Here is a 27861-nt window from a genome sequence, read left to right on the forward strand (position 1 = left end):
TGGCACTGTCCATGCGAGGCCAGAGCAGCAGAGGGGTTCAGCACCCAGGGCCATGTGGTGCACAGGGGCCCAGCGCTGACTTTATTACTTGTATGTGCTGTCTCAGGCATTTATCAGCAGATCACCAGCTGCATTTGCACGGCACAAGTAAGGACTGTGTAGGAACCCAAAGCCAGGACCAGGCTGGTGGCAAGACGCTGCACGAAAGCCGCAGTGCGGAGATGAAGCTGCCCAGCTTTCTCAGCAGCACCTGGCTTTGGTTGGAGCTAAACCAGGGTTCTGCCAGAGCATGGTAAGAGCAGCCCAATGCCAGGGGTGGCAGCAGAGCCCTGAGCACTGCTTGAAGGCAGCTCAGGCTTTGAGTGAAGGGTGACTGCTGTGGCCGGGCGGGATGCTCCTCGGCTCCCGGGGAGTGTGATGGGCGGAGGCACGGGATGACAGCGGGTGCTCTGTGGGGGCTGCTCGCTGTCCCCGTCCCTGCTCCGGACACCTCTTGGTTCAGAGAGGATGGCACCCATGGGCACTGCCACGGCGCTTAAAAAGGCATGAAGGAACGGTATTTGGTGCGAAGTGCCTCTCCTCTGGAAAGGCTTCTGCTGCATGCGGCGTAACTGAAGACGTTTGTCAGTAATGTAGAAGTTATTTTCCTAAATGGACATTAATGTTTTTCCCATTAATTGGAAGAAATTCTGAGGCTGTGGAAAACCTCAAAGTGATATCACTGTGAAAAGTTTCAAAAAATTCACACTGAAAAGGGCTTATGAAATCCAGACTTCTCCCAACCCAAAGTGACTTTAAAATGACCCCTCTTACTGCCCCCCCAGCAGGTAACCAGCGTAAGGACTGGGGAGCGCAGAGCCCCTGCCCATGGAGGGGCAGCTTCAGCCGGCACCAGGCGGGCACCCTGCTGCTGGCCACCCTGCAGAGCCAGGAGCCACCAAGAAACAAGGGCAAATCCCAGCTCAGCTGCCTGACTGCAGGTGCTGCCAGGAGCTGGGTGCTTCTCCCTTCAGGTCTCGTACCAAGTGCCCGCGGTGGAAAGAAGGCGGCTGAACCAGAGCAGCTGAGCCGTCCCTGATGCCCCTTGGTGCTGAGCGGGCACGAAAAGCCCCCAGAGGAGCAGCTGGTCCTGCAGAGCTCTGCACTCTGGAGCTGGCATGGCCCTGGCAAGGGTCTGTCCTGTCCCCTGGGGTCTGTCCTGACCGCTGGGAGCCCGCTGGCACCTTGTCCTGTGCACCTGGCGAGGCTGGAACCATGGCATTATGTGCTCTGCCCCAGCACCTCTCCCTTGGCTCAGCTTGACCCAAAGGATTGCTGTCAGGGTTGCTGTTGTTGCCTGGCTACCTGTGGGCTTGAAACACAGGGACAACCAGAACAGCAGGTCTGAAAAAATGATGTTTCCCTGTGCCACATCTCCTCTCCTCTCTGGGCGTTGGGGCCAGCTGGGCGTTGGGGCCAGGCCCTAATACTCCAGGGACGCTGCTCCACTTTCGCTCCATCTGCCCCTGCGGGACGCTGAGCCTGCAGTCGGGGATCTGGCATCGCTGTCATCATTGTACCCCCCCAGGTACCCACACCCACCCGTGTCCCTGCTCCCACCCGCGTCCCCACGCCGCTCCGCGCGGTGCAGCCGGGGCAGCAGCGCCGTGAGCAGTGGTGCTGCAGGCAGCTATGGAATGGGCATCCCGCCCGCACGTCAATTAGCCACGTGCTTAATTGTTTGCAGAATGGGAACCTAAATTTGCTTTTAGTGCTTCCCAACTCCCTTAGTCCCCCAATATTTCCCTGCTTGTCAGACATGCTCTGTTCCAACAGAAATAGAGATTTTTCTGGAAATGTGATTTATTTCCCCTAATTTTGATCTCTTGTTGCATTCTTCAGTTTTAGAAGCAGAACCCATGAAGAGTTTGGCTGACATGAGTGTTTGTGGAAAGGTTTCCTTTTTTCCCCTTTTCCATATTTTTCTCAAAAACAGCTACCTAAATCCAAATAAGATTAAGAGAAAAAAACTCTAAAATGAGTTACATTAATTTAGTAAGTAGATCCTTTGTAACGATGAAAGAAGCACAATATTCTTATGTAATAAGTCGTGCTTTATAAATGCATTAATTCTTAAATTATATTGTTTTAATAAACAAGGCTCTAGACATGCCCAAGGGCACTGTTATTCTCAGAAGAGTTTTCCAAGAAGGCTTGTGTTGTTGGATTATTATTCCATGACTTCCAAGTTCACTGACTAGAACTATTTTTTTTATACTCATATTGCAGTAAAAACAACAACTTTCAAATACTTTGTCAAGAAGATTGGGAATCAAAATGGAAACTATTTGTGTAGGATGAGAACTGCTGAAAACCTCTTGTTTCATGCAATTAGATTTGGAATCTGGAGCCTGGCTCACATTTAAAAAAAAAAAAAAAGTGTTTTCAGAAGGCTACACTAATAAGGGGTGGAGGTGTAGGAAATTCAGGTCATTGCAGCACTTCGTGGGCTAATCCTGCTCAGGGGGATGTGTTCAGGGCCACGGCTAGGCCCGAGGGAGGCGAGGGCCATCGGCGGGCTGTGGGCAGGAGCAGCCCGGTGGGGATGGCACCACGACGCTTCCCGGCTCCTCCCGGCACCCAGGGCCGCTCCTGCTGCAGAAAACACGAGTCAGAGGCAGCACAAGTGGCAGAGGGCTCTGGGGAGGGAAACAGCGGCAGAGCAGTGGGCGCTCGCCCAGCCGCACCGCCCCGAGGTTGCAGCAAGCCCACGGGTCCGTTCTGGGGCCGTGTCCTCGGGAAGCCGGTGGGAAGGGCAGCGCCAGGAGCAGGACAGGTCCCGGGCTGTCCCTCGAGGACAGGATCCGTTGCTCCGTGTGTCCCCTCCACGGGGCTGCTGCCGGCACGGGGTGAATGGGCGCTGCCTGCCTGTATTGCTCCAGCCAGAGAAAGCCAAAAAGGCCCAGAAAAGCTCATGTGCCAGGGCAGCTTGTGCCATCTTCAAAGCAAGACACACTCAGGATGTATTCATGCCACTTAATCTCTGTCGATGTCCTGTGTATGGCTCCGTGCTCTCCTCCAGCCGTTATACCTACCGGCAGGGAACAGGAGCTCCCACCGAGCCTGTCAACAGGGAGCTGCTCTCCTGTCTCACGTTTCTGGCTTCGCTGGCCATTCTTTCAAAACCGGATACAAATGAAGGGAAATCTCACCAGTTTGTGCCTCTGTCAAGTATCTTCTGCCTTATTTCCTTGAATTATTAGCTCTCTTTTATTGGGTTTGGCTTGCAGGAGGATGACTATTTCATCCATCAAATCAGAATCTTTTTAACACTAATACTGAATTTATAGAAGTGGTTAAACGAAGTGTTGACAATATGGACAATGTGTTTCTGATTAACGCTGCAATTTAAAGTGAAACTGCCAACTGCCTAGAGTTACTAAAACAGCGCAGCATTTTTCCAGACCCAGCGGGCTGGAGCTCCGCGTCGCAGCACTAGCAGATGTCAGACACCGCGCACGCTGCACTTGCGAAGGACGGACTCCGGAGCCAGGGTTCCCCTCCAGAAGCTTTGCTTTTCCCTCCAGCGATCATATTTGTCCTTTGCTCTTCCCTTTTTATTGCCCTGTTTGGGTGCGTTCTCCAGCTCAAGTTATTAACAGTGAGACGTGTTCCTGCCTTTCCCGGGGAAGGGCAGGGCACCGTTCCCAGCCCTTCGGAGCAGCACGCCCTCATCGGTATGTTTGGTGCACCAGGGAGGGCACCCGTGGGCTCCACGCTGGCTCCTGGTGCTCAGCATCACCCCGTGGCACGTGCACTCGGCGCAGTGTGCGTGCAGTGGGTGGAGGAGCGGGGATGGGACGGAGCACAACAGCCGGTCCTTTCTCTTTGAAGGACAGGAAAGCAGATTAAAATATCCCTTTTTTTTTTTTTAAATATGTGACACAGAAAAGGAGGAGTTAAACCAATGAAATGGCAACAGGAACAAAAGGGAGAGGGAGAATGGGGAGTGCAAGCAGAGCCGAGCCATCACTGCAGTATCTAACAGAAGCGGTATGATCACAGCCGACTTAAGAAGTATCACTTCCACCTGAAATCTCCTTTGAGAGCACTCACAGGACCAGGAGCTTTGATTCCCTCCTTTCCTTTGCTCGTTAATCGCCTTCAGTTGCAATACTGAACTTCTGAAATTCAACAGCTACTAAAATCTAAAGTATTTAGGGCTGGGAAAACCTTGTGTAGTTGGAGGTTTTGCAAAATGTTTTGGCTTCCCCAAGTTCAGAGCTGCAGCTTGAGTTCCGGAGTTTTCTTCCTGTAGTTTTAAATCTACTGGGTTTGCTTCTTGTTCAAGGGTGGTTAAGTTTAGGCAAAAATAGCATCTCTCCCTGATGCACGGTGTAGGATTAGCAGAGCACACACATTTCCAGGGGCGAAGAGGAGCGCCCAGGTGTGCACGGCGTTACCTGCACACTGCCAGACCCGTAGCCCTGTACATCTGCACTGCTCAAAGCCCCTCCTTTGTGAGGCATTGCTCAGGGGAATGCACTCCAAATTAATCATGACTGAACTATGCTGGAGTTAGTCCCGCTGTTTATCCCCCTGCTGATGTTTGCAAGGGCATTCAGCTGGTGTCCCTCTCACCGGTATAAATTCCACCTGTGGTGGGGGAGCTCTGGTTGCTGCAGCACTGAATCTCTGGTGCTTGGGCTGCTCGGGACTTGTTGAGACCAGGCTCATCTCAAGGTAACAACTGTGGGGGGGATGATTTCCAGGCTGGATATATGTTTGAGATAAAAGAAAATCACTTTTAAACCTTCACTCAAAGCTTGAACTAAAGCCAGGCTGACCCTTTGCTAAGCTCCTGTTTCCTTCCTTCCCCCAGCCTTTTGCAGTCCTCTTCCCCTACCCGTCCCCAAAATGTTTCAGCCCCTATCTGGTCTTGTTTAAGAGTCAGCTTCAATAGTACCTTTGTTAAGGGAGAAATCTCATTAAATGTGAGGTAAGAGGAAATGAAAAAGTGTAAAGCATCCAGATTTATTACCTGTTGTCTTCTGAGTATTTGAAAGTAAGGAGCTGGGGGCAAGAGGGTGAATGGTATCGAAGTTGTAAGCCTCTGAGCCTTAATGTTGCTGCGTGTGCTGCCTTCAGCTCTACGGGCGCTGCTTGCTCATAACACTGTTTTATCAGAAGGAAAATATTTGAGTTTTGTGCTTCTTGAGATAAAGAAGTGAATTGGTCCTAACACATAAGCCTACTGTCTCTGAGCCCCATTACCCCATGCGCATGCAGGTAAACATTTTTTGTTGTTGAATTCAGAATTTTTTTCTCTGTTCAAAGGGAAAGATTTTCCAGGATAGGTACTGTCTACATTTTCCTGTTCTTCAGCTGGAAAAAAAAAAAAGCGCAAACCACTGAATTAGTGTTGGGCTTAATAGCACTGCTAATGAGGGAGCAGGCTGCAGCCCGGGGTGAGCGAGCCCCTGTTCTTGGGCATCGTACCTGGGGTGCCCTGAGCCACTCATCCTCTTGCAGGAAGAAGGGTGCAGTGGTAAGGTGTTTCTAGACAAAAGAGCTGGATTAGGAAAACCATAAAACCTGATAAAATAACTCTACTGAACAACCATAGAGAGCTCTGTGTGCTGGGTGCACCAGCACAGCTGCAAGAGCTGAGTTACTGCCTGTTGGCTGAGTCCCGGTGCGGGGGCTCTGCACTTGCCCTCCGCTGGAGAAGCATGTTTTATCAGGGTGGTGAAATGCTCAAATGTCCAATGTGAGGCACATGGGACCCGAGGTCTGCTCGTGTAGCACCTTCTGTGTGTGTAGCTGGCCCGCACACATCTGTGAGCGTTCATCTCTGACATGGTGTAAATCCCGGAAACCTCTTGCTGGGCGCTCAGCAGACGGGGATGTGGAGGGAGCAGGCAGCTGCGAGAGCTCTGTGTTGTAAATAACTTTGCCTACCATCACACGAGCTCCAAAACGGAGGCGAGAGCAGCCCGTGCCTGTAGGACAGCACTGTCCATGCACGGCTGTCCCCACCAGCATCCTTTGCTCGCCGCAGGAAGTGGGAGCGAGGCAGGGGCTGCAGGAGGCGCTGCCTCCATCCCTGCCTTCATCCAGCCCCGGGCTGCTGGTGGCCCTGCACCCACAGGAGCACAGCTGGCTGCTGGGTTATCCCCAGTGGGACGCGAGGGACACGAGGTGGCAAACTGGAGCTGCGTTGGTCACCTCTCTCCCCGTGCGCTCCATTTTGCTTCACGCCCGGTGCTCTTCCATCGTGGCTTCTGGTATGTAATGTGTGCGCGGCTATAGCTCTGCCTCTCACCTTCACTGTACTTGCCGGACTGATGTGCTGCTTGGTTTGGTCCTTTAAATGAATTAGTTGTCGGGGAGTAATGAGATAATTTGTCCTCTCCCCACGTGATGTACGGGAGGGTGGTGTCACCTGTGACAAACGTGCCTGCCACCCAGCAGGCTGGGAGAGGCAGCGAGGAGGCTGAGCGCCGCCGTGTTTTCCAACCAAGTTGCTGTTCCCGGGCTTGTTGGGCCGGTTACCATGGAAAATAACGCTCGGCAGCCAGGGGAGCCGCTCGGCAGCGCCGGCTGCCGTCACCCCGGCCTCCCTCTGCGCTTCTCCCCGATCGCTGTTCCTGCCGCAACGCGCCGCGGGGGCGCGGGCACGCCGCGGGTGCCGGCTCGGCCGCGGCCCGGGAGCGGGGGCCGGGTCCCGCCGTGCCGGGGGCTGCGGGGCGGCGGCGGCCGCAGCTCGGTGTGTGCACGCCCTCCAGAGCACGGCCAAGGGCGCAGCAGCGCCTTTGTCCCCGGCCGGCCGAGCCGAGACAAAAGGCTCTCCTGCTCCGCGTGGCAGCGGGCGAGGCCGCCGGGAAATGGAGCGGGAAGGGAAGCCCTCGGCGCTGCCCTCCCCGCGGTCTGCGGGGTGCTGGGCGCCTGCTGCCGGTCCCCCCCCGTTTTGGATGTGTCCCCGCAGGCGGGGCTCTGGAAGGTTCCCCGGGCAGGGGGAGGTTTCTGCTCTCCTTGCCCCAGAGATCGTGGCCTGGGGCACCAGGACAGAGCGGGGAGCAGAGGAAGGTCACACGCTGACCTGCAGGGCCGGCCGCCTCCCTCCTCCTCCGTGGGTGGCATCTGAGGCCCCCGCTCACGGCTCCGGGCTCTGTGCACGCTTGGTGTGCTCCTGGTCAGAAAACAAAAGGGCTTTCTCCAGCACAGGACATCACAACGCTGCTTTCCTTTATCCTGAGCACCCAGGAGATTCATGTTTATTGCAACTTTTTTTTGTACTTGTGCCTCTCAGATAGCAAGAATCAATAGGTAATAGTTCTCGCTAAGTAAGCGTTGCTGTGGAACAGAAGTGTGGCCCCACAGGGCTTGTGAGCTTCGCAGGCGCATGATGAGCAGTGTTAAGAATCGTAGAATCATCTAGGTTGGAAGAAACCTCAAAGATCAAGTACAACTGTTAACCATTTAACCGAGGATTGACAATTCAGGGCTGAATTGCCCAGCTCTTCATCTTCCAGCTTAACAGTTCCTGGATTTGGTCTGTGGTGCCTCTGAAACATCACAAGTGACCACAGGAGGTGGTTTGCACCTTCTGTGGTCAGAAGCTGAGATAATAAGCAACGCCTTGCTCAAGAGCACGGGGTATCGATATCCTGTGATAGCCCCAAGCAACCATCCAGCCTGATAGATGTGTTGAAGGCAGAGGAATGTGATCTTCTGTTTTAGTTTTTCTAAGAACAGTGATGTAGGATGACCCACCATCGCTAAGAAGGGCTGGTCAGTGCACAGGTTTGGTGGCATCCCCACCAGTCTTGGTAGCAGCCAGAAACCTCAGAAGCCGCATCTCTGTGGTAACACACAGGTAACACGCATCTGCCTTCGTTTGGGAGCACCAGCTGCTGTGGTGCAGCCACCAGCCCTGGTGTCAGCAGGCCAAAGCAGACTGGGTTGGTGAGTTCAGTGTTTTATTTTATTCTTTTGCTGCCTGCAGAATCTGGAGCCAGGTGGTGCTCTGGGCATCAGAGCCAGCCTGGCTGCACACCGTGTCTCTGGGGACTTGCCCCCATTTGTGCTCTTACCCTGGTGCAGAGGAGACCACCAACCCCGACTGCCCTGGGGAGGTGCTGTGCCCCAGCACACAAGGGCCAGGCCCCTGCTTCATCCATGTGGCTCTAAACCGTGATATCTGCATGCCCACAAGCAAATCATCAGTTGGCTACTGCCACGGCAACTGTGTACCCCCAGTCTTTGCTGGGGTGGGGGCCATTTCCTAGAACAATGTCCACCCCACCCGGCCTCCTGTTTGCTGTGCACCCTAAGGCCCATCCTGGTGCATGACACCAAGCGATGCCAAGTGCTGGGGCTCGGTGGCACCATGCAGGGTTTGAGGCAGCAGAAGCAGGGAGCAAATTCACCTTGTCTGCGCTGAGGCAGCTTTAAATCAGGGCGTGAGCGAGTGGCAGGGCTCTGGGTGCCTGCTGGTTCTCCCTCCATCCACTCTGTATTCTAACCCTAATTGTCTGCAGCAACCTGTTATTACCGCGCCTTTAACATGATAGACACAAATAGGACGCACTAATCCACTACTCTTTGGTTTAAGAGTCATTACAAAGTGCTTAATTAAGTAAGCCTCACTTAATCACAAAATGTTTGCATGCTAAACGAGTTCTTGTGAAGCACGACACTTGACATATTCTGTACAAAAATAATTACAAGCGGGAGGCCTGGTACATTGAGCCTCCGAACATTTCATTTCAGGCCTTGCCCATTCATCACCAGGCTGGAATTAAAAGGCTTTCAGTGCCGAGCGGTGCCAAACTCCCACATTCCTGCCGGCTGAGTCACCGCGGCCCCGAGCTGCTGCGGGCGGCCATGGCACGGGTGCTGCCGGCATCAGCTGGCGCTGGTGCTGTGGCTCAGGAGCTGTAGGTGCCCTCGGTGGGAGGCTCACGTCTGGCATCGCGAGCGAGGCAGCGGTCTTCTCTGTGCAAAGGACAGGGTCCCCCGAGTGTGTGTTTGCAGCCCTTGCAGCAGAAGCAGCGTGATGGCAGGGACTTCGTTAGCATCAGAGTTTCAAAAGACAGACAGCGTTGTGGTCACTCAGGGTGCAATGGGAAGGGGTGGAGGCGAAATCCTCAGTGCCTCCAGAGCCTTGCAATGATCCCTCCCTTGGGAGGCAACGCCACCCCAGCTACATCCACATCCCCTGCCCGGAGGCACAGCGGCGTTCCCAACCCTGCTCCCTCCCAGCCTCACAAAAGCTGCTGAATGGGATTTTGTCAGGACCAGCATGCAGACCTTTGTTGCAAGTGCTGGTGCCCATTAAAATCTGTATCCCTGTCGGGATAATTGGGAACCTTACCCAAGCCTCCCTTTTGATGGAAACCCTTTAATTAGTGTTCTGTATGTGCTATAATGCCCTCAGCACCCTGGTTGTTTTCTCACACGTAACTGCTCAGGTTGGAGCATTCTGAGCTCCGCAGCACGCTGCACAAAGTGCGTGAGGGCGTCCTTCAGCGCCCAGGGTGCGTGGTGCAGCCGGCACGTAGGCGCTCCTCATCCTGCCTGGGGTGCCTGCCTCTTTCTGGCCGCATTTTGTGGCCTCTGCAGCTCAGCACATGGAAGTGAGTAGAGCTGACCCCCTCACAATCAGGACCCCCCACTCAGGAAATTGTCCTGCAGGTGGCTGCACTCCCCTGACATGGTCAGCTTGGTGGGCACGGCCGGTCTCCTCTCCTGATGTCCTCTGCTGCACGGCGCTGTATGACTGCAGTGCACAAAGTGAAGGACACGTTTGCCATGTGTAGGCTGTGCTGAGCATGGGGGCTGCCCTGTGGCTGTGCTGGAGGCTGTTACCCGCGGAGCTGCCCTATCTGGCGCTGGGGGAGCCCAGGCTGGTGTCCCCTAAGCCACTGATGCTCCTTGTCCTCAGCTGGACGAGGGGGGCTCTGCAGCCCTGGGGGGCCCAGCTGCAGTCAGTAGGGTGGGAGGTGCTGCCCATGCTCTGCCGAGGGGGGCCGGGTCCCATATTGTGTGGGGTCAGCAGCAGAGTGGCTGGACTGGCCCCGTGCCCTGTGGGCTTGCCGGAGCCAGCATCGGGCACTGCCCGCTGGGCTGGTGGGGAGGGAGCTGCTGGTGCGGGGCCATTGTCTGTCTTTATCAAGACTCATGTCTTCAGTGTTTATCAGGGGAAAACAAACAATTTATGAGTTAGGAGGGTGTTTGCAACTGGACTATTACAGTGTCACATAAGGCGTTTATTGCATAGGATAGATCACGGTGTGACTTGTCGTGGTGGAAAGACACCTCGTTTCCAAGCAGTGTGAAAGGAACGCAGGCTTTGACATTAGGATCAGTCTTTCTGCAGTGTTAAAGCCACCTATGGCACAGCTGGGGCTCACCATCCGTTGCTGGTAAAGACCTCCAGCTTTCTCCTCTGGACCCCATTTCAGAAAAGGGTCCCTTTGAGTGCTCCTTGGTGTCCCCTTGTTTGATGTCAGTGTCTGGTGAATCCTGGCATCTCATGGTGGGCTCCTGCCCCCGCTGGGCTTCTGCTCCCCCCTTCTCTCTCTCACCCTCTCCAGGGCTGTTGTGCTGGGCAGGAAGCAGCAGCGACCCACAGCTGCTGGGCTCGCTTGTGAGGAGCATTTGGCCTTTTCTCGGGGATTACGGAGATGATAAATATGTGGATGACAACCCTGCTAAAATATGCAGCTTTGAGGGGGGAGTTACCAATCCGTGTTTCTTTAGGAGGGGCACGGGATATTTTTTCCTCCTTTCCTGATGGCCCGGTCCCAGTCCTTCTGAGCCGTGGTGTCGTCATCGTCGTCTGAAGGCAGGGACGAGCCCCGGGGGCTCCGCGGGGCGCAGGCCGGTGGCTGAGGGCTGGGCGGCCACGGGGCAGGACGGGACCCCCGCCCAGCGGGGAGGGGGGGGCCGGGCCCGTGCTCCAGCCTGGCCCCCCGCCAGCAGCCCGCAGCGAGGGCCTGCGGTCTGTTGTGTTCCGTAGCCATGGCGATCGCTGCTCCTTCACACGTTCCGCACGGCTGCTTGACATCACCGCGGGAGCAGGGGCCGGAGGGCACAGAGCCCCTCGCGGGGCCGAGGGGAGCCCCCACGGCCCCCGGCAGCACGGAGCTGCCGAGGAGCCCCCCAGCACCGCCGTGCTTTGCGGAGCTGGCCGGGCTGCAGCGGAGTTTTGTTTTGGAGGAAAGCTGGAAAAACATTCAAGCACGCTACAGCATCCTGTGTGACATTTTCGTATCAAGTCATTTCAATTTTTAATTCAGAAACAGCTTGTATTTCAATATTTTCATTATTTATCATATTACATTGTGTTTTGCATCGTAACTGTTGTCTCCTATATTAATTTTACATGATAGATTATTTTGCTTGAAGTCAAAATTGAAATAAAATCCAAGCGCTTTTGTCAAAACCGAACCGTGTTAGTTAAGCTGCAGCACTGCTTTCCAGCATATTCCTTCACAGACAATTTAAAAACGTTTGTTTCTGCTCTCATTCCAAAAGTTTTTTTTTTAAGCTTGAAATTCACGCAGCAGGTCCGCTGAAGCGCTCGGACTTCCAGCTCCTGTGGATGCCTTTTGGCCCACCCGAAGCACAGCGCGGGGCCGTGCGGGAGGACGGAGGAGGTCTGGAGCGCCGGGCGATGCTCGGGCTGGGGCTGCTGCAGCAGCGGAGCCCCCTCTAACCTGGGGGAGCCGTGTTTTTGGACACAGGCACTGACAAAGGACCAGGAAACACATATGGTAAAAATTAGTTAGCAACATTTCCAAACTTGGTCATCTTCTCTCCTGTACAAGCGCAGGTTGCCAAGCGTTGGGCTGTGCCGTGCCGGGGATGCTGCCCGGCCCCGGCTGGTGCTGAGCGGTGCTGAGCCGGCCGTGGGGCAGGGCGAGGGGCGGCCGTCGGCTGGGGAGGAACCGGGGCTGTTTATAAACCTGAGCTTGAGTTTGACTAATGCTTTGGCCCGAAAAAGGAGGAATGATCTTTTTTTTTCTTTTTCCAAAACCTCAAAGCGTATCAGATTGCCATTTTCAAAATGAGATTTTTCATTTCAATGTGGCATTTAACAGTTAAGGATGGATTTGGGTTTTTGCCTTTGTGTTTGGAGGGAAGGCTCTAGGAAAGGGGTACAACAACTCGAAACAAAATATTTCAGTTCAGCTTCGACAATATGTTCAGTGTTTTAATTATTTGTTGCCCTAAAATTCCAAGCGCTTATTTTTGGGTTCATTTTCCGCCACTGAAGTAAAAGAAAGTCTGTGATTTGTCTGGCTTGCCTCAGGACCTGCTGGGTGCCACTTGGAAAATGGAGCCGGGGGCTGGCTCGCGCCTGCGAGCACTTTCACCAAAGCCCGCTCGGCGCGGGGCCTGGCAGGGGAACAGAGGCAGCGCGCTCGGCTTGGCGCGGGGAGCGCGGCGCGGTTTCGCAAAGAGCATGCGTTTCCAATGTGTTTATTTTGTGCTCTGGGAACAGCTGTTGATATTTTGACACTTGCCAACTCTGCAGGATCTTCAGGGAGTCTCCTTCCCTCCCCTCCGCTCGCCGAGGCTCCCCCTTCTGCTTTTTGCTTTCTTTCCTTTTTTTTTCCAGGCGACCTTCTCCTTTTTGCATTTCTTTTGTTCGCGGCCGGGGTGAGCGGGGCCGGCGGCGGGCAGGGAGCCCCTGCGCCGGGCTGCAGGTGGCCGGGCACCACTGGCCCCGCATCGCCTCCTGCCCCGCGCCTCTTCCGGGCTCCAGCCGCGGGGTTTTTGCCCCACCGGGGGGCAGAGGGGCCCCCACCGCCGTGCCTCATCCCGCCCTCGCTCGGCCGGCGCGCGTCAGCCCGCGTCGGCTGCGCGCCAGATTAGCTGGGTTAAACTGCTAATGCTCCTGCTACGTGGAAGGCTGCTTTCAGTAAGTGGCTCCCCGTAGCTTATTTGACTCCAGGCCCAAATCTAATGTCTCAGTGGGCCTGTTACATTAAGCAGGCCCAAGTGGTAGGAGATTTAAAGCATCAAAATGAAGTGCTTTATCACTCCGTACTGTGTTCTTGGCTGCTTTCGTTGGCCTCACTTCACAGGCTTTGCAGCCTGCAAGCAGAGCCCTCTCGGCAGGCCCATTACAAATTCCACTTGTTGACGGTTGCCTTGTTGCAGGATTTAATGGTAGAATAATATTTACACAGTAAACTCCTCTGGAGGTGTTATAAACACCATAAAAAGGATTTTAGAAGCTTAATGAGCGTTAGTGAAGTCGAGACAGGATAATGTGGCAACTGTGCACTGTAATCTGATTTGGCACCTTCTGCACAGCAGGAGTTAGTGGGTGGAAGAGCTTTTTAGTTTTTTTGTTTGTTTGTTTTTAGTGTGTAATATTGCTTGTTTAGCATGGTGCTAAGCATGGGATCTGGGGGGAGCCCTGTGCAGAACGGGCCGACCTGAGCGTGCAGCCGGACGCAGGGCTCAGGTGCTTCTGGGATTTGCGGTCACGATGCTGCGGGGACTTTTTCTCAGGTGTGAGAGGTATCAACACCTGGGCCAATGTCATGCTCAGTGTCACTGCCCCGAATCTCTCGTAGAGGTCACGTCAGTAACTTACACCCCAGCGCTGTGTCCACTGCCATCCCCGTGCCGCAGGGCTGTAGCCTTGGGAGCACTGCCAGGCACCCTGTGCTCCTCCCCAGGGCGAGGAAGTCCTCTTGTAGATTGTATTGTACTTCATATTTTCAAGGGAAAAGGAAAAGCCCAAAACAGAATAACTTCCTGCTGCTGAAGCGCCAGTGAATGGACAGGTTGGGAAGCAACTGGGGAAACCCCTGGGTCTGCTGTGGGAGGAGCGTGGCCACGACCCCGAACCGCGGCTCCTGTGCTGTGGGCAGCGGGACCCCCATTGCGCGTGTGTGCGGGAGGGGTGGGATGGCCCCAGGAAAACCCTGCATCGAGTCCACGTTAGACCCTGGTGCTCACAACTAGCATGCTGTAGCCACACATTCTCCTGTATCTTTTTAGCATTATAATTCATGTTTCTTCCTTTATCTGAGCTGCAAATGCCTCCTTCTCTATTTGTATGTGTGCTTACACGTACGTATGCACAGATGCACACACGTATCTGGGCTATTCTGGGATCGCTTTGCAAACCAGCCCAGGGCATTTGGTTATTCATGTGCGGATATTTTAGGCTCCCTCTTGGGAGGGCAAAGAGGGTGCAGAGTTCTCGGCACCTCCTGCACTTCTCAGAGGCACTGGGCACCTCTCCAGGGACGAACCAGAGCTGGTCCTGTGCTCAGGCACCTGCGCGCTGCCCTTCTGTCACCAGTGTCAGCTTCTGCCACTGGAAAGGCCACTTTCTGAAAGGAGAACATTTCTGTTTCAGCAGTGCTGGTTAGCAAAGGGTATCTTGTGTTTTGCTAAAATATTTTTTTCAGAATTTTAGATTCTTTTTCAGTTTGAATTTTGTACAGTTTTATATATATATTTATTTGGCTGTTATACAAATATATATGACTTCTAAAAAAAATCTATTCCATGCACACTGTTGAAAACCTGTATTTTCTTCCACTTTAGAACAGAAACCCAAGTACACCCGTAGCATTTCAGCAATGAAGCAAATGGCTGCTCTCTGTGCAGCTCCTCTCCCTTCGTCTTGGCTCAGGCTCAGCCCTCTTTGATGGGGTTTTGTGCTGCAGCACAAGACCTTCTGTCCGTTTGCTCAGTGGAAGCACCCGTCCCTTTCTACCATGCAAGTTTGTGGTTTTGTGAACTTTGAGGACTTTGATTTTGACACTCAAGGAGCTACCCTCAGCCTATCCAATTTCTGAGGGACATGAGGAGCTGTGAATCTTGAGGCTGACTTGCCAGGAGCAAAAAGCTACCTTTTGTAAATAAGCCAATATTTTCTTTCTTTCAAGGGGAAGCTGACAAAGATCAATACCAGCCTGCAAAAGACATTGCCCTCTTAAGAATTAGCCCTTTGCAGAATCATTAATCCAGGAAGCTGTTACAGGGTGACAAGAGCATGGAGGCTCTGCCAGGTCTTGGAGGGATCGCAGGAACATTGCCTTATGCACAGAAAAACAAACCGAATGAAATCACCAAGAAAATAGCTGCTATGCTCTGGGCTTGTTCTGCCCGAGGAGGTGATCTGACTTTAATTAGGAAAGGCTGGTTGTACTCCTGATAAGTGTCATTAAAGGAACCCGGTATTTTGCTTCCGTTTCTCTCCAGTTGGTCTGTGCGGGGCTGGGTCCTCGGGTACCGGCTCGTGCCCCCGCAGCAGGCGAAGAGGCAGAACATGCCCCAGAGCAGACTGGGCACAGCTGCAGCTGCCCATCCTGCTGATAAGGATGGAGTGCCAAGAAAATCAGTAAGAGTATATTGTTGGATAAAACAAAAATGCTCGTTTCCTGTTTGGCTGCTTTTACCCATTACCACATCTTTCCCAAGTGCTCCAGGACTTTTTCCCTTCTGACCATGCTGGCACGGGGAGAGTGACAAGGGATGTGCTCGAACCTGCTGGCGAGGCCAAAGCACTGAGCCAGGGTGAAGGGGACCCCGACAGTGCGATTTATTGCACTCACCAGTTTCCTGGAGGAGAAGTGAGATGCCCCATCCCTCGAAATATTTAATGGCTTAATTCTGCACAAAGAACTTACACATATGCTGTGATGATTAGGCACTCAAAAACAAATGGTGAGTGCAGTATAGGAACCTACAGACAAAAGATGATGTTAAAAGGAAACAGACGAAGAAGGAAAAATGTTATCAGGTGGATGCTTTCCCTGTCCCAGTCCTGTTAGTGATGTTCTGATGTGGCTGGGCTGGGAGGTGCTCCTCTTCCCAGGGAAGAGAGGTGACTGGTCGAGTCTGGTGGGGTTGGAGCTTGCTCAGCTTGAGCCATGTGAAAGTATTTTAATAAAATGTGGAGTACTTCCATTTTTTCTGACCGTTGGTTCACGCCATCAATGGATGCATGAAGGGTACCCAGCCCTTGGGGACCGCAGTGTGTGCCTCAGTTTCCCCTGAGCTGCGGGCCAGCGGTGGTCAGGGGTACGCAGCACAGCGAGTGGCACGTGCACATAGTAAGCAGTGGGCTTGGGGGTGTGAGATAACACACAATCTTAGTTAACTAAGAAAATCACAGCAGAAAATGCCAAAAGCTGAAGCGGTGACATGTCTGGTTAACAGCTAGAAATGAAAAAATAATTCCAAACAACGTGTTTGTCACAACATTGAAGGGTCACCCGCTAAGCAAAGGAAGCCAAAGAGGGAAACAGTTCTTAGGTGTAATTACAGTTCCTAAGAAGTTTTTCACTTGCTCTGTAATTGTCGGAGGGTGGTGATTGGCGCTGCAGCAGTGGTGGGAAAGCACCACAATAGAGCTGTAATTTACGGGGCTGGAACCGTGAAGTCAGAAATGGTTTGGGAATTATTACTAATCTTCACAGATTCAGCTGCTCGTATGCTGGCCAAGGCAATTCGGATTATAGTCTCAGGAGGAGCCGTTCGCAGCGATCTCATGTGCGCTCCTGTGCTGCCCGGGTGCAGGAGCTCTACCCGAGCATCTCCTGCCTGAGACCAGCGCAGACCCAACGTTGCTGGGTGAACCGCAGCAAATCTTGTCACAGAGGCGGCGGGCAGGCTCAGCGCATCATTTCAAGAATTGTGTAGATTTTTTCTTCTGTTTCTGGCCCAAATGTGGGAGCTTCAGTATGGGTGTTGGATGTTGCTTTGTTTCTGCCTTGGTGAAGAGCTCTCCACTACCAGAAGGCCCCCATAGGCAGCAGTTACAGAGTGGGAAAGTTGCCTATCACTTTTCCTTAATAAACTCAGTTGTTAGAAGTGCTCCGAAGCCAGGAGCAGCAGGCACAAGGCGGTGAGCTGGGGGCCGCCTGCACCACCCCGGAATTGGGAGCATGTGCCCGGGATGCGGCAGGGCGAGCACCCCGGGGGGACGTGGCGTGGGGGCACCGGGGCTGCGCTGAGCAGCTCCTGAGCGTGTCCCCTCTGTCAGGACAGGCCCTCTGCCTGTGGGGCTTGTGGCTAGAGCTCCCCGTGCCTGGCAGTGTGATTTGGGGCAGGATTGCTTATTTTTAACTAGTTATTTTCCCAGCCTTTTCCCTCCCCTTGCCTGTGTACTGCTGAGCTGAGGGCAGCGCAGGTTACGAGATGTGAATTTCTGAGATAAAAGCTGCTCTCTGCAATGCCATCCTCTGCCAGCGTGGAAATGCGCAGCTCTTTCACGTCAGGCAGCTGCCTGTGTTCGGGAGAATTAAAAAAAAAAAATCACACTTTTTTCATTTGCGCTGATTTGCATATTAATAGTTTGCATATTAAACAACTACTTCAGAGGGTGGGCGGGCTAATGAATGCAGCAGTCTCCTCTATTTTAACTCAATTTGCCTCATCCATATTCCAATGACTTTGGGGATTGGTATTCAGTTTTCATTGAAATTATCCAAGCCAGACCTAATTTGTGCTGCCCTTCCATTAATCCAATTAATTAGCACCATTGATGTGTACTGCCTTTGTAATGCAGCTTTGTTCAGCGCTGCTGCCGCTAATGACAGCCTAGTATCAGAGCAAATAATGAGCAAACCAAAGGAGCATTTGACCCTTGATGTACCCTCAGACAATGCAGCAGTTTTTAGTCTGGAGGCCCTAATTTAGGTTCGATAGCCCAAATTATAGACAATAATTCAATATTCTTTGTGGGGAGCTGAGCAAGTGTCACCCTGCTATTTGTTTAGCTTATCATTTTTTCCTGCCTCTCTATTTATGTATTTTTTTTCCCTTTTCATTATTTTCCAACCTGGCCTCACTGCTCCACCTCCAGCATTGATTTCTGACCTTGTTTCCACCGAGGGGTCTGAAGATCTCTTTGCTCTGAAGGAATTCATTAACCTTTCCCCCTTCCCAGAACTAGAGAGAAAATCTTTATATTTTTAAGTAAGGCAAATAAACACTGTTAGTGATTATCGGAGTCCCCTCACTAGCTGCTCCTGGAGAACTCGATTGCTGGCTCAGGAACCACGCAGCGTTTCTATCTTTTGTGCAATCTTCTCCCCTCACACTCTGAAATCATTGTTTAACGCCTCCTGGTTGTAGCAGGGGCCGGGGCTGCCCTCTCTGCGCCCCGTGCTCTGCCCAGGCACCGCTCGCGCTCCCAACCCGGCGCAGAGCTCGCGGCACGAGCCCAGCGCGGAGCCAGCGCTGCTCTGTGGTGCCGCACGTTAAAGGCAGAGTTTGGCTGTGGTTATCCACAGGCAGGCCACTGAACTCATTAAGGTTGTTAATTACATGCAGCACAGCCACCGTGTCTGCGAGGGTGTGAAGTGGAAGCAGGAAGGCGCTGTCAGAGCTGGAGGGGGACAGAAAGCGCACCCTGCAAAGGGATGCGGGGATTTTGGTGCTCAGCTTCCTTTTTAACTGTAGTGAAACCTGGTTATTTAGATTGTCCCTTTAGGAAAATTCTCAGGATGGCAGAAAAAATGTATTTCAGGAAGACTGATAGATAATTGGCACAAGTACTGTTTCAGATACAATAAATCAGTTAAACTTTTTATATATCGCAAAGGACAATTGAAAAAGTTGTTACAGGAGGACAGGTTGAATGTTGTTACTGCTCTTCTTTGTTTCTCCTCCTCAACAAAACTTCATTTTGAGGAAATAGCCGTGGTTTTGTGAGGTGCCTGCACTGCACGAGAGCGATGCTCTCCGGGGGTGCCCATGAGTGCCTGGCACCGCTCCCCGCGGGTGGTTTGGGTGCTGCACCCTCCTGAGGGGTCTGCAGGGACCATCCTGCTCCTGCTGGGCCCAGGGGTGGCAGGGGTGTCCCCCGCTACCTGCGCGGGGTCGGGGTGGGCAGGCAGACAGACAACCCCCGTGGGAGCACAGCTCAGTGAGGGGTGCCTCTGCTGGGTGCTGCAGAGCTGTGCTGGTGCCTGCATGCTTCCGAGTGGGGAGTCAAAGCAAACACCTTCTCTGCCTCTCCACGCCGCTTCCAATCACTTCTCCTCAGTGTTATAAATCATGCTATATGAATAGAAGCTTATACAGTTAGTTGCCTGAAAGATTTTACTGATTAACCTTAAAATATGCTATAAATCTTATTCTCTTACTCGTGGAGCACTGAGAAAGCAAACAGATTCCTGTGCCGCTTGAGTCTGGCACGCGTGGCAGTGCTAGCTCCCTCGGCCCGGGCGAGGAGCTCCAGGGCAGCAGGGACCGGCGGTGTGGGGCTGTTGGGTGCCGCAGGCTGCAGTCAGCATCGTGGAAAAAAAGGTGTTTTTATGCCGTTCTGTCCTCCTGTCGAGGTATACAGCCAAAGCTGCACCACCAAGTGTCTGAGGTCTTCTGCTGGCCTGGTGGTGGTGGAAGAGAACTGCTAGCTGGTGGAGAGGTAATTCCAGTCTCCTTGCCTGTGCTTTGCCTGCAACTCCAGGATGAAGATATAGAAGATTATTTTGAAAACGCATTAAAACCGTAGTCACTGAGGTGTGGCGTGTCTTGCCAGGCAATTGCAGAAGAGCTGCTGTCATCTCCAGACATCTCCGTTACCAGTCCGGGTGAACCAATGTGCTCACACAACAACCCACCAGGCAGCCACCAGCCAGGCCTTCAGAAACACAACGTACACATTGGGCCTGTGATCTTCTTATGCTGGGCTTCAAGGAGAACTTGCACCTGAAGATGAGATGCACAGGTACTAAATATTGTAGCTAGGATTTGGATTGGACAGCACAGCAAGCTATTCCTGCTAAACTGTATTTCCTGTGTGTATGCGGGGTGGCTTCTACTGTGTTGGTGCTATTCTGCTCCTGGTGAAGTGTTAGTGAGGGTGTTTTGACCAGCAGTGTGGTGGCTTAGTGCCTCTTCCCTTGTGTTCTGCTGTGTGGCAGAGCCTTGCTGGTTCCTCCTAGTGATACACCTGAATTTCTGAGCTGCGAAGCTAACAAGTTCAAGAAAAATAAGTAGTATGAAACACGTAGCACAAAAATATTTAGCTCGTGTATTCCACACCATGCCAGTGTTTTATGCTGCATCATAATGCACTAAATAACGTAGACCACGTGGTTTTAAATATAATACTAAAAACATCCCCCTGTTCAGTGCTGGTGCCCCCCTGAGAACCAGGGACACGCAGGAGTTTTCTCTAGCTGGTTACCTGCTGCATCGCCTACAGCTTCCAGCTCTGCCCGGCTGCATGGTCGTCTCAGGCTCCTGGTAATCCCTCTTAATAACCTTGTTGGTGGCAAGAAAACCAAGTGAGATATCCAAAGCAAGCTGGTATTAAATGAATATTTCTTTGTCTGTTACTGAGACGGGGGCATTGGTACCAACCTGAAAGATATTGTTGTCTGTCTGGCACTGATGCAGCAAGATCCCATTTAGTGGCATCACTCAGGGCTTGTCATATTACGGTATGTCACAACATGTCAGCCTGTGACAGGCTGGATACCTGCTATTAGCTTGCAGACTAGCAGCAAACACAAAGTGCAGGTGGTGAGCGAAGGCAGCGGCTGGAGCGGAGCAGAGGGAGCGCCTCCGGGCAGTCAGGGGCTGCTCCTGCACGCCCGGGGCTCGGCTGGCACGCGGGAACGTCCAGGAGCAGGGCAGGATTCTGGAAGTGCATGCGTGACCCAGGAGCCTGTGGCCCTCTGAGATGTGTGAGTACGCTGGTATTTGCTTTTTTTGGTGCTTCAACTGGTAGAAAGCGTGTACATGAGCTGGAGACCACAGTCCCTGTGAGATGTGCATGGGCCAGGAGCACAGAAACTCCTCCAGGTTTAATGGAAATCCCAGCTGTAATCCTTGCTGCGGCTTACCTGAGCTGACAGTTTCCTCCAAAGGCACAAAACATAAACTAAAAACGCCTGCTAATGTGCCACAGCCAAACAAAGGACTCCTGCTACAAAGATGAAAAAACTCTGAGCTGCAACGCAAACTGGGGAGAAAGCAGGAGAGAGCAAGGGACCTTAGGGTCCTGCTGTGGTGTGAGTGCTCAGGTGGCCGAACCAGAGACAAAAGCAGCCTCCAGACGGCCAGATCTGGGAAAAATTCTGTCCTGACACCAAAGCATTGGCTTAATCCTGAAACAGCACCAGACTGCAGTGTTGTCAGTGTTACTTGAAGAAACAGCTCGTGCAGCCAACATCCCCGCCCGCAGCGGTGGCTGATATCTGATGTTTGGGGAAAGGTGGGACAGCAAAACAACACTAGCAGCAAAGTTCTGCATCAGGCAGGTGGGGAATATCTTCCTGCCTCTGGCCTGTGGAGTTCCCTGAGGTGTGAGTTTAATTAAATGGCTGCCTATGAGCGTAGTACAACAAACACAGTAGATCAAGTCTCCTTTTGCCCCTGTTGGTGACCTAACTCAAGCCTCAAATCACAGGTTTAATTAGAGGATCACCCTGTTTTGTCACACAATTCCACCCATCAACTTTACAAGCTCTGTTTTAAGGCTGGCGGTGTGCTCTGCCTCCATGCCCATGCCTGCGGTGCCAGCCCGGGACTCGTGGAGCTGGCTGGGCTGAGCAGGGAGAGCCCTGCTGCAGGAGGCGGTGTCTGCAGGAGAGCACTGAGCCCGACGGCTGGGCACGGGTGCTCCTTCTGGGCCCCTTCTGCCGGGGCTGCTGGCTTGGTGACCGGAGCTGCTCCCTGGCTGGCTCCCAGGCTGTGCCGCAGCCTGGAGCTGGGCCCTTCCTGGGCACCCCGGGCTGGCTGCAGGGGGGCAGCCGAGCCCTGGCTGTGCTGGTGGCCGGAGCAGAGCGTGCGAGCTTTTGTTGCAATCCTGGCACCTCGCTGTGTTGGTGCTGGCTCCTGGTGTGTGCGTTTGGAGCCGTGGCAGCCACGTCTTCCAGCAGGACGTGCCGGGACAGCAGCTATCCGTCCGCTCCTGCTCCGGGACAGGACCAGGCTGGTGGGCAGCGTGGATGGGCCACAGCCATCTGGCTGAGGCAGGGGCTTCCGAGCAGAGCATCCCCTGCCACCCAGCGGGCTGGTCGTCCCTGCTCGAGCTCCATGTCACAGCCTAAGTCCCTTGTCTTTCACAAAGATCTTTATGCGATAACAAGCCTAGGAGCAGGCTGACTTATATTTGTTTTATTATTAAGCTGATGAGGTTATTTAGCCTGTTATATGCCCCATTAAATTCAGTGTTTGGAATTCTGCAGAGAGCTGGAGCTCTGCAGAGCGGGCATGGCCTGTGCTCATCAGTGACGCTCATGGTGTTTGTCTTGGAGCACCCAAACCACATGGCCGCTGCTTACTCCCTGGGTTCCCTTTCCTTTCTGAGACTGGTGCGGCTGAGAGAGATGAATGCTCAGTCTGTTATTGTTACCTCTTCTCACTTTTTTTTTCTCCATGCTCTCATCACTAGTTTGAGTGCTTCTTATTTTCCTTCCCTCTGAAAGAAGCCATAAAATTCCCCAGACCGTGTGTGGTATGGTGTGCACTTACAAATTACCATTGAAAAATGAATTGCCTTGACAAAATCTAATGTTTTGTGACACAGCACAAATATGCATTTCATTCTTGAAGAGAAGGAAAAGGAGCTCATTGGAAATATTAAATTAAGCAGTGTAACAGCTGAGAATAATTTGGTTTTCTGCTCTGTTGCTTGTGATTTGGTATGGAGTTTGAGGTGGCAGGCCAGTTCCTGTTTAGAGTATAAAGCACACAGATGCCTCTGATTTTATTCCTCGCTCTGGAATGACTTGTTTTTGCTGGTATTGGAGGCTGGGTGCAGCTCAGTGTGATGGGTTTTGGGTAAGGTCTCAGGGGCAGTGAGCTGAGGTGGAAAGCACTGTGGCCAGTGGGTGGAAATGTTTACCACTGTGTTGCAGTGGGGCACAGGAGACCAATGTGCAGTCTGATTTTACTTTATTTTTTGCTGGTTCTTTGGTGGTTTAGAATAAAAATCCATCCCCATTAAGAACAAAGCAGGCAGGACTGGGCTTGGGAATTCCTGCTAACAGCTCTGAATCCCTGCCATAGTGAGGCATAAATAAAGCCTTTATTCTCTCCAGCCGCCCAGCCCTTTAATTACCTGCGGAGGTCCGTGCAGTGCCGCATGGCCCAGAAGGGCCCGGCAGCTCCCTGTGGCACAGCTGTGAGCCCTCTGGGCTGCCACTTGCTGTCTGCAGGGCTGCTGGTCCCCGGGCTGCCAGCCGGGCGCCCCCCAATTCAGGCTCCCCCGGGGCTTTGTGCTGAGCCAGCCTCAGCCTCACCACCTCTGTCCTCCCTGTGCCACCCCTGGGGTGTCCCTGACCTTGGGTCCTCCAGGACCTCGAGGCTCTGGGCCGCTCTCCTGCTGCTGAGGAGCTCAGTGGGACCGTGGGGAGAGGGGTCAGAGCCATGGCTCTGGGTCTCCAAGTTTAGGTTTTGGAAGCAGATGTCTGCTGATGCCATGTGCAGCAACAGAAGGTGAACAGGCCCAGCCGTGCTCTGGGCTTGGTTTTGGGCGGACGGGAGCCTTGTGTGGGCAGACGGGGCTGCGTGGCTGCCGGCACAGATGGGGTCCCCGGGTGCTCGTGTTGCAGGGCACCAGCACCTGTTAGCTGCGGTGGGCTCCATCCATGGGTCTTGCCCATCCCTGCATCTGCTGCTGGCGGCAGGGCCGGTGCAGGACAGCCGGAGTCCTGGGGCACGTCCCCGTGGCCGCTGCAATGGCAGCCGGAGCTCGGGTGTGGGGCTGGGCGCCAGCGGCCTCCCGTCTCTCCATCAAAAGCCAAGCACAACCTGCTGCTCCCGCCAGGGAGTCTTTGGCACAAGGATGTGGGTAGAAAACCCACAGGCGTGTCAAAGCCATGGACAGTCTCCAAAGTGAGAGTGGTGTTTGACGGGGGAGAATATGCTTTGGAAAGTTTACTTGATCCTTGTTTGGAAGCAGCGCGGAGAGGCACACTGAGCCCTTTGCAGACGCACACATGCTGCCTGGAGGATATCTGTGCAAAGCAAGGCACTGGAAACATGTTGTCATCCGCCCCCTCCCTCTCATTCCTGGCAATCTAGTAAATAGCCTCAGAGCTGCTCCAATTTGTGCGCAGGATCGCAGTCACCCTGGCCCAGCACCATCGGCAGGGCTTGGGAACGCTCGGTGCTGGGGCAGCCGGGGGGCACAGCCACCACCAGCCCCTGCCCGGCCATGGCCCGGCAGCGCCGTGCGCCCCTGTCCGCAGGAGAATGGTGAGAGGTGCCACGGGCAGGCTCGGGGCTCGTCGGGATCCTTCACCACGTGCCAGCAGCGCTGGCTTCTTCTCTCCCATAGCCAGCAATGAAAGCCAAGGACGAGACATGGCATAACTAGTGTTGGTTTAGCATCCCTCTTTCTTAAAAAAAAAAAAAAAAAATTAAAAAAAGAGAAAATCTGGACAACTTCCCAGATTGTACATCTGTCCGTATAATTTACACCACGAGGATGAGGAAGTGAGGAGGGCTGTAAACTCTTTCCATCTGTGCTATGTATGTGATGATTTTTCCATTCCTTCCTCTCCTCCCCCACCGATGGGCCCTGGGCCGGCACGGGCTGTGCCCACCAGCGGGCAGTGCCGGGGGTCCGGCTGCCCGGCCTCATCCTTCCCTCTCCCCTCTGCCTTCCTGGGCAGCGCTTCGGTGGCTCCTCCTGCACAGTGTCCCTTGGGATGCGCCCAGCCACCTGCCCAAAGATTGTGGCTGGTTGAAAATCCCCCTTACAACTATTTTCACTGAAAAGGGTATTTTTTGGACAAATGGATTGTTTTGCAGGATGGACCAGATTTCCTTTGGAAAAAATCTAGCTCTAGTAGGACAGCCCACTCAAGAAGATTGAGTTGGAAATGCTCCTTCAGGGGTGCTGCTCCGGGTGCTTGGTCCCCGTGCATTGGTGTGGCCCTGAGCCTGTGCTCGCCCCTCACCCAGCACACCCCCAGGGCTGCTCCGAAGCAGCCAGCAAAGGAGAGGAGCAGGATGCAGCTGACGTGGTGTCCTGTGGCACGTGGCAGCTGTGTCTCGGCCGGCACGTAACTTGGCGCTAGTGTCTCGGTGTCCTCTCCCTGCAGAGCTCTGGTGGTTCCCTGCCCACGTGCCCTGGGGTCTCCTAAAGCGACCCCCCTGCACCTGGGTCCCCTCTGTGCGGCTTGGTGTCCCCGAGGAGAGGAGCTGCTGTGCCGATGGTGGGCTGGAGCTCCTCTCCTGGGCCCTGCAGCGCGTCGTTATTAGACAGGCTTCTGGTCACTGAGGATGGGGAAGCCATTGGGATGACTTCTGAGCATGGGTTTTCAGTGCTGGAAAAGTTTTTGTTCTTCCGTTAATAGGATTTGTGTGGGGAAAAAGCCTGTGGTGGGAGCAGGTTTGTCAGCGCAAGCTGGAGCTGTCGGAGGGTGGCTGGGGTTAGCTCTGAGCTCAGCTCCGCTGGCGAGGCAGGATTTGCTAAACTCAGACTGCTCTTTCGAGCTAGCCAGCTTGTTATAAATGTGAAGGTACCAATATAGGCTGAGTGGGTGGTGAGAGGGGACCTCGTGTTCTGAGTAACTGGGGGGCTTTTGCAGCTCTCTCGGATGAAGAAATGAATGAAGGAGAGGGATGGTGTCACCTTCCAGCGCCCACTCGCTCCCTGGGCATGCCGACAGGGCTGAGCTTCGTTCAGACTCCCCGTGCATCGCCCTCAGATGGGCTCGCACGGCTGCTGCTGGGCCCCGTGCCCAGGCACCGTGGCTGCCCCGCGGCAGCCCCCAGCCCAGCCCGTGCTAGGGACAGCGGGCAGGGGTTCGCAGCCGCCCCCGTGCTGGCCGCATCCTGTGCCCTGTCCCATCTCCCAGTGCCATCTGTGCTTGCCCCGGGCAGCTGCAACAATAAACCCAGCGGTGCCATCTCTGCTTTCTCCTGGGCATTCCTGCTCGCGTGGGGGACCTCCTCCAGGAGCAGAAACACGAGGGCTCTGTTCGTGCTTCCAGGAACGGGCTGCTGCCTTTGTCTCTGCGGGATGGGCCCTGGCACGGGCTGGCCATGGTGCGCAGCCCTGCGCAGGCAGCGGGCGATGTCTGTGCCTCCAGGTGCTCCTTGGCCGGCCCCATGCACCCGCTCCGTGCCCACGTCCCCGCGCCCTCCTTGCAGGACGAGCTCTGCCTTTGCCCGGCTGCGCGGCTGGGGATGCCCAGCATAATTCCCCTGTCCGCCAGAGCGAGCTGCTAGCGGGCGCAGCACCGACGTGGTTAAGAAATACTGACAAACTTTGTAGGCTAGGCACTTGGGCACGCACTTCCTCCGTCTTGACATTAAATTCCTATTGGTGTGACTCATTAGCTATTTATTTATTTAAAGCCGCTGAGCTATTTGCAATACTTTTAAAAAGCAAACACAGTGTGTGGGCAGGGGAGCTGTTCTGCCTAAATGTTCGTCTCGGTGACACTGATGATAACTTATCAGAATAAATAAGGAATCTTCCAATCATTATTTTTTTTGCTCAGAGACTGTTTAGTGTGTTCTGTAGGAAAAAGTCACAATGTTTCCTTCTCATAAACTTTTTTACCAGCCTGCGTGTTACATCCAGGTTATATTCCTATGTGGGCAGCTGTCTGAATATTCTCTGCAGCCCCAATTAAAACCGGCATACATCATCCCTTCCCTTCCGCTGCTGAAACCCTCCTCAGCTCTGCTGCATCCCTCTGCGAGCAGCGGCTGTGGTGGGGATGGTTCTGAAAGGGGAACCAGAAATTACCGGTGGCGCAGACCTGGGTTCGTGACAGGGCTTTAGGGAGCCTACACCTTCAGACTTTGAGAACAAACTTTTGGCTAATTGTAATTCAGGCATTATATTTCATTTTCATGCCAGCAGCAACCTTCTGAGATGGCCTTCCAAGCTGGGAGGTCTGGAGGTGCGCAGGAATTCAGATCAAGCATGGGTGCTGGAAAAAATCGAACGCTTTGTATCTCCTTATGCTTTAAAGTTGTATTATATTTATATAATATAGCTTGGTGCAAATCCAGGAAAAAAATTCTGCTACCATTATTTCCAGGGAAAATGTAGCTTTTGTGCCATTTCGGAGTTTAAAATCTCATTTTGCTAAAATAGGAGTCTCTGAAGAACTTGAAAGATAGTGAACTGATCCACGTGACGGAGATGCAGGAGCGGCTTTGTTCGTGAGACCCTCGCACGTGTTGCTGTGAAACACCGCAGCCAGAAGATGCCCGTCCTGCCCAGAAGCTGCGGCACGTGGGGTGCGGCTCAGCGGGGGCCAGACGGGCCGGGGAGAGTGGGAACCCGCGGGTGCCCGCGGCGGGAACGGCTCCGTCGTTTTCCCTGTGGGCTGGGGGTGCCTGGCACAGGGGCTGCTGCCCGGGGACCCCGGCACAGCGGGGGCTGCGTGGCTGTGCCTGCCCTGTGCTTGGACCCTGGGAGGCTCTATTTGTCAGCATCCATCTTATTTTTCTCTTTGCTTCTGAGTGTGGCGGGGGGAGATGTGTGTGTGCGCGTGGTGAGCGCGGCCGCGCTCTGCTGCCCGGGCACCCTTCCTACCACGGCGCACGGTACACAAAGCCAACTGCTTTTATCTTCAAGCTCGGATTAAAAAAAAAAGTGGATCTAACGTCTTGCAGAATGCCTCTCTTTGTAAATCCCCTGCCTGATGCACCAGTCACATCATGTTATATTATGCTTTGAAACGTAACGTGATGTGACTGATGCAACATATGACTGATGGTGTATCAGCCAGGAAATGTAAAGGGACCCAATTTTCTAAAGAGCATTGTTACAGAAACAAACAAGATGCCCTTTTAACTTGTATTGATTGATTTCTAAAGAATAAGCTCCTCTCCTACTTTTGCAAGTGCTGTAATTAGTTGGTCGAGCTACCTGGCGGGGATGAGCCACGCCGGCGTCATTTGTGC

At 53.6% G+C, this 27861-nt stretch overlaps 1 long non-coding RNA gene across 2 annotated transcripts; it reads left to right on the top strand.

Moving 5' to 3' along the window:
• The first annotated feature begins 1129 nt into the window (after nucleotides 1-1129).
• LOC308179203 lies at nucleotides 1130-27646 on the top strand. Of its 2 annotated transcripts, none has more exons than XR_013940276.1 (3): nucleotides 1130-4722; nucleotides 19439-19699; nucleotides 27047-27646. It is a non-coding gene; the product is annotated as an uncharacterized lncRNA (long non-coding RNA). The 2 variants fall into 2 exon arrangements; XR_013940277.1 differs by having other exon boundaries at nucleotides 2096-4722; nucleotides 19511-19699.
• Nucleotides 27647-27861: the final 215 nt, after the last annotated feature.

The sequence above is a fragment of the Anser brachyrhynchus genome, assembly GCF_964034855.1.
Source record: "Anser brachyrhynchus genome assembly, chromosome: 17".
NCBI lineage: Eukaryota > Metazoa > Chordata > Aves > Anseriformes > Anatidae > Anser > Anser brachyrhynchus.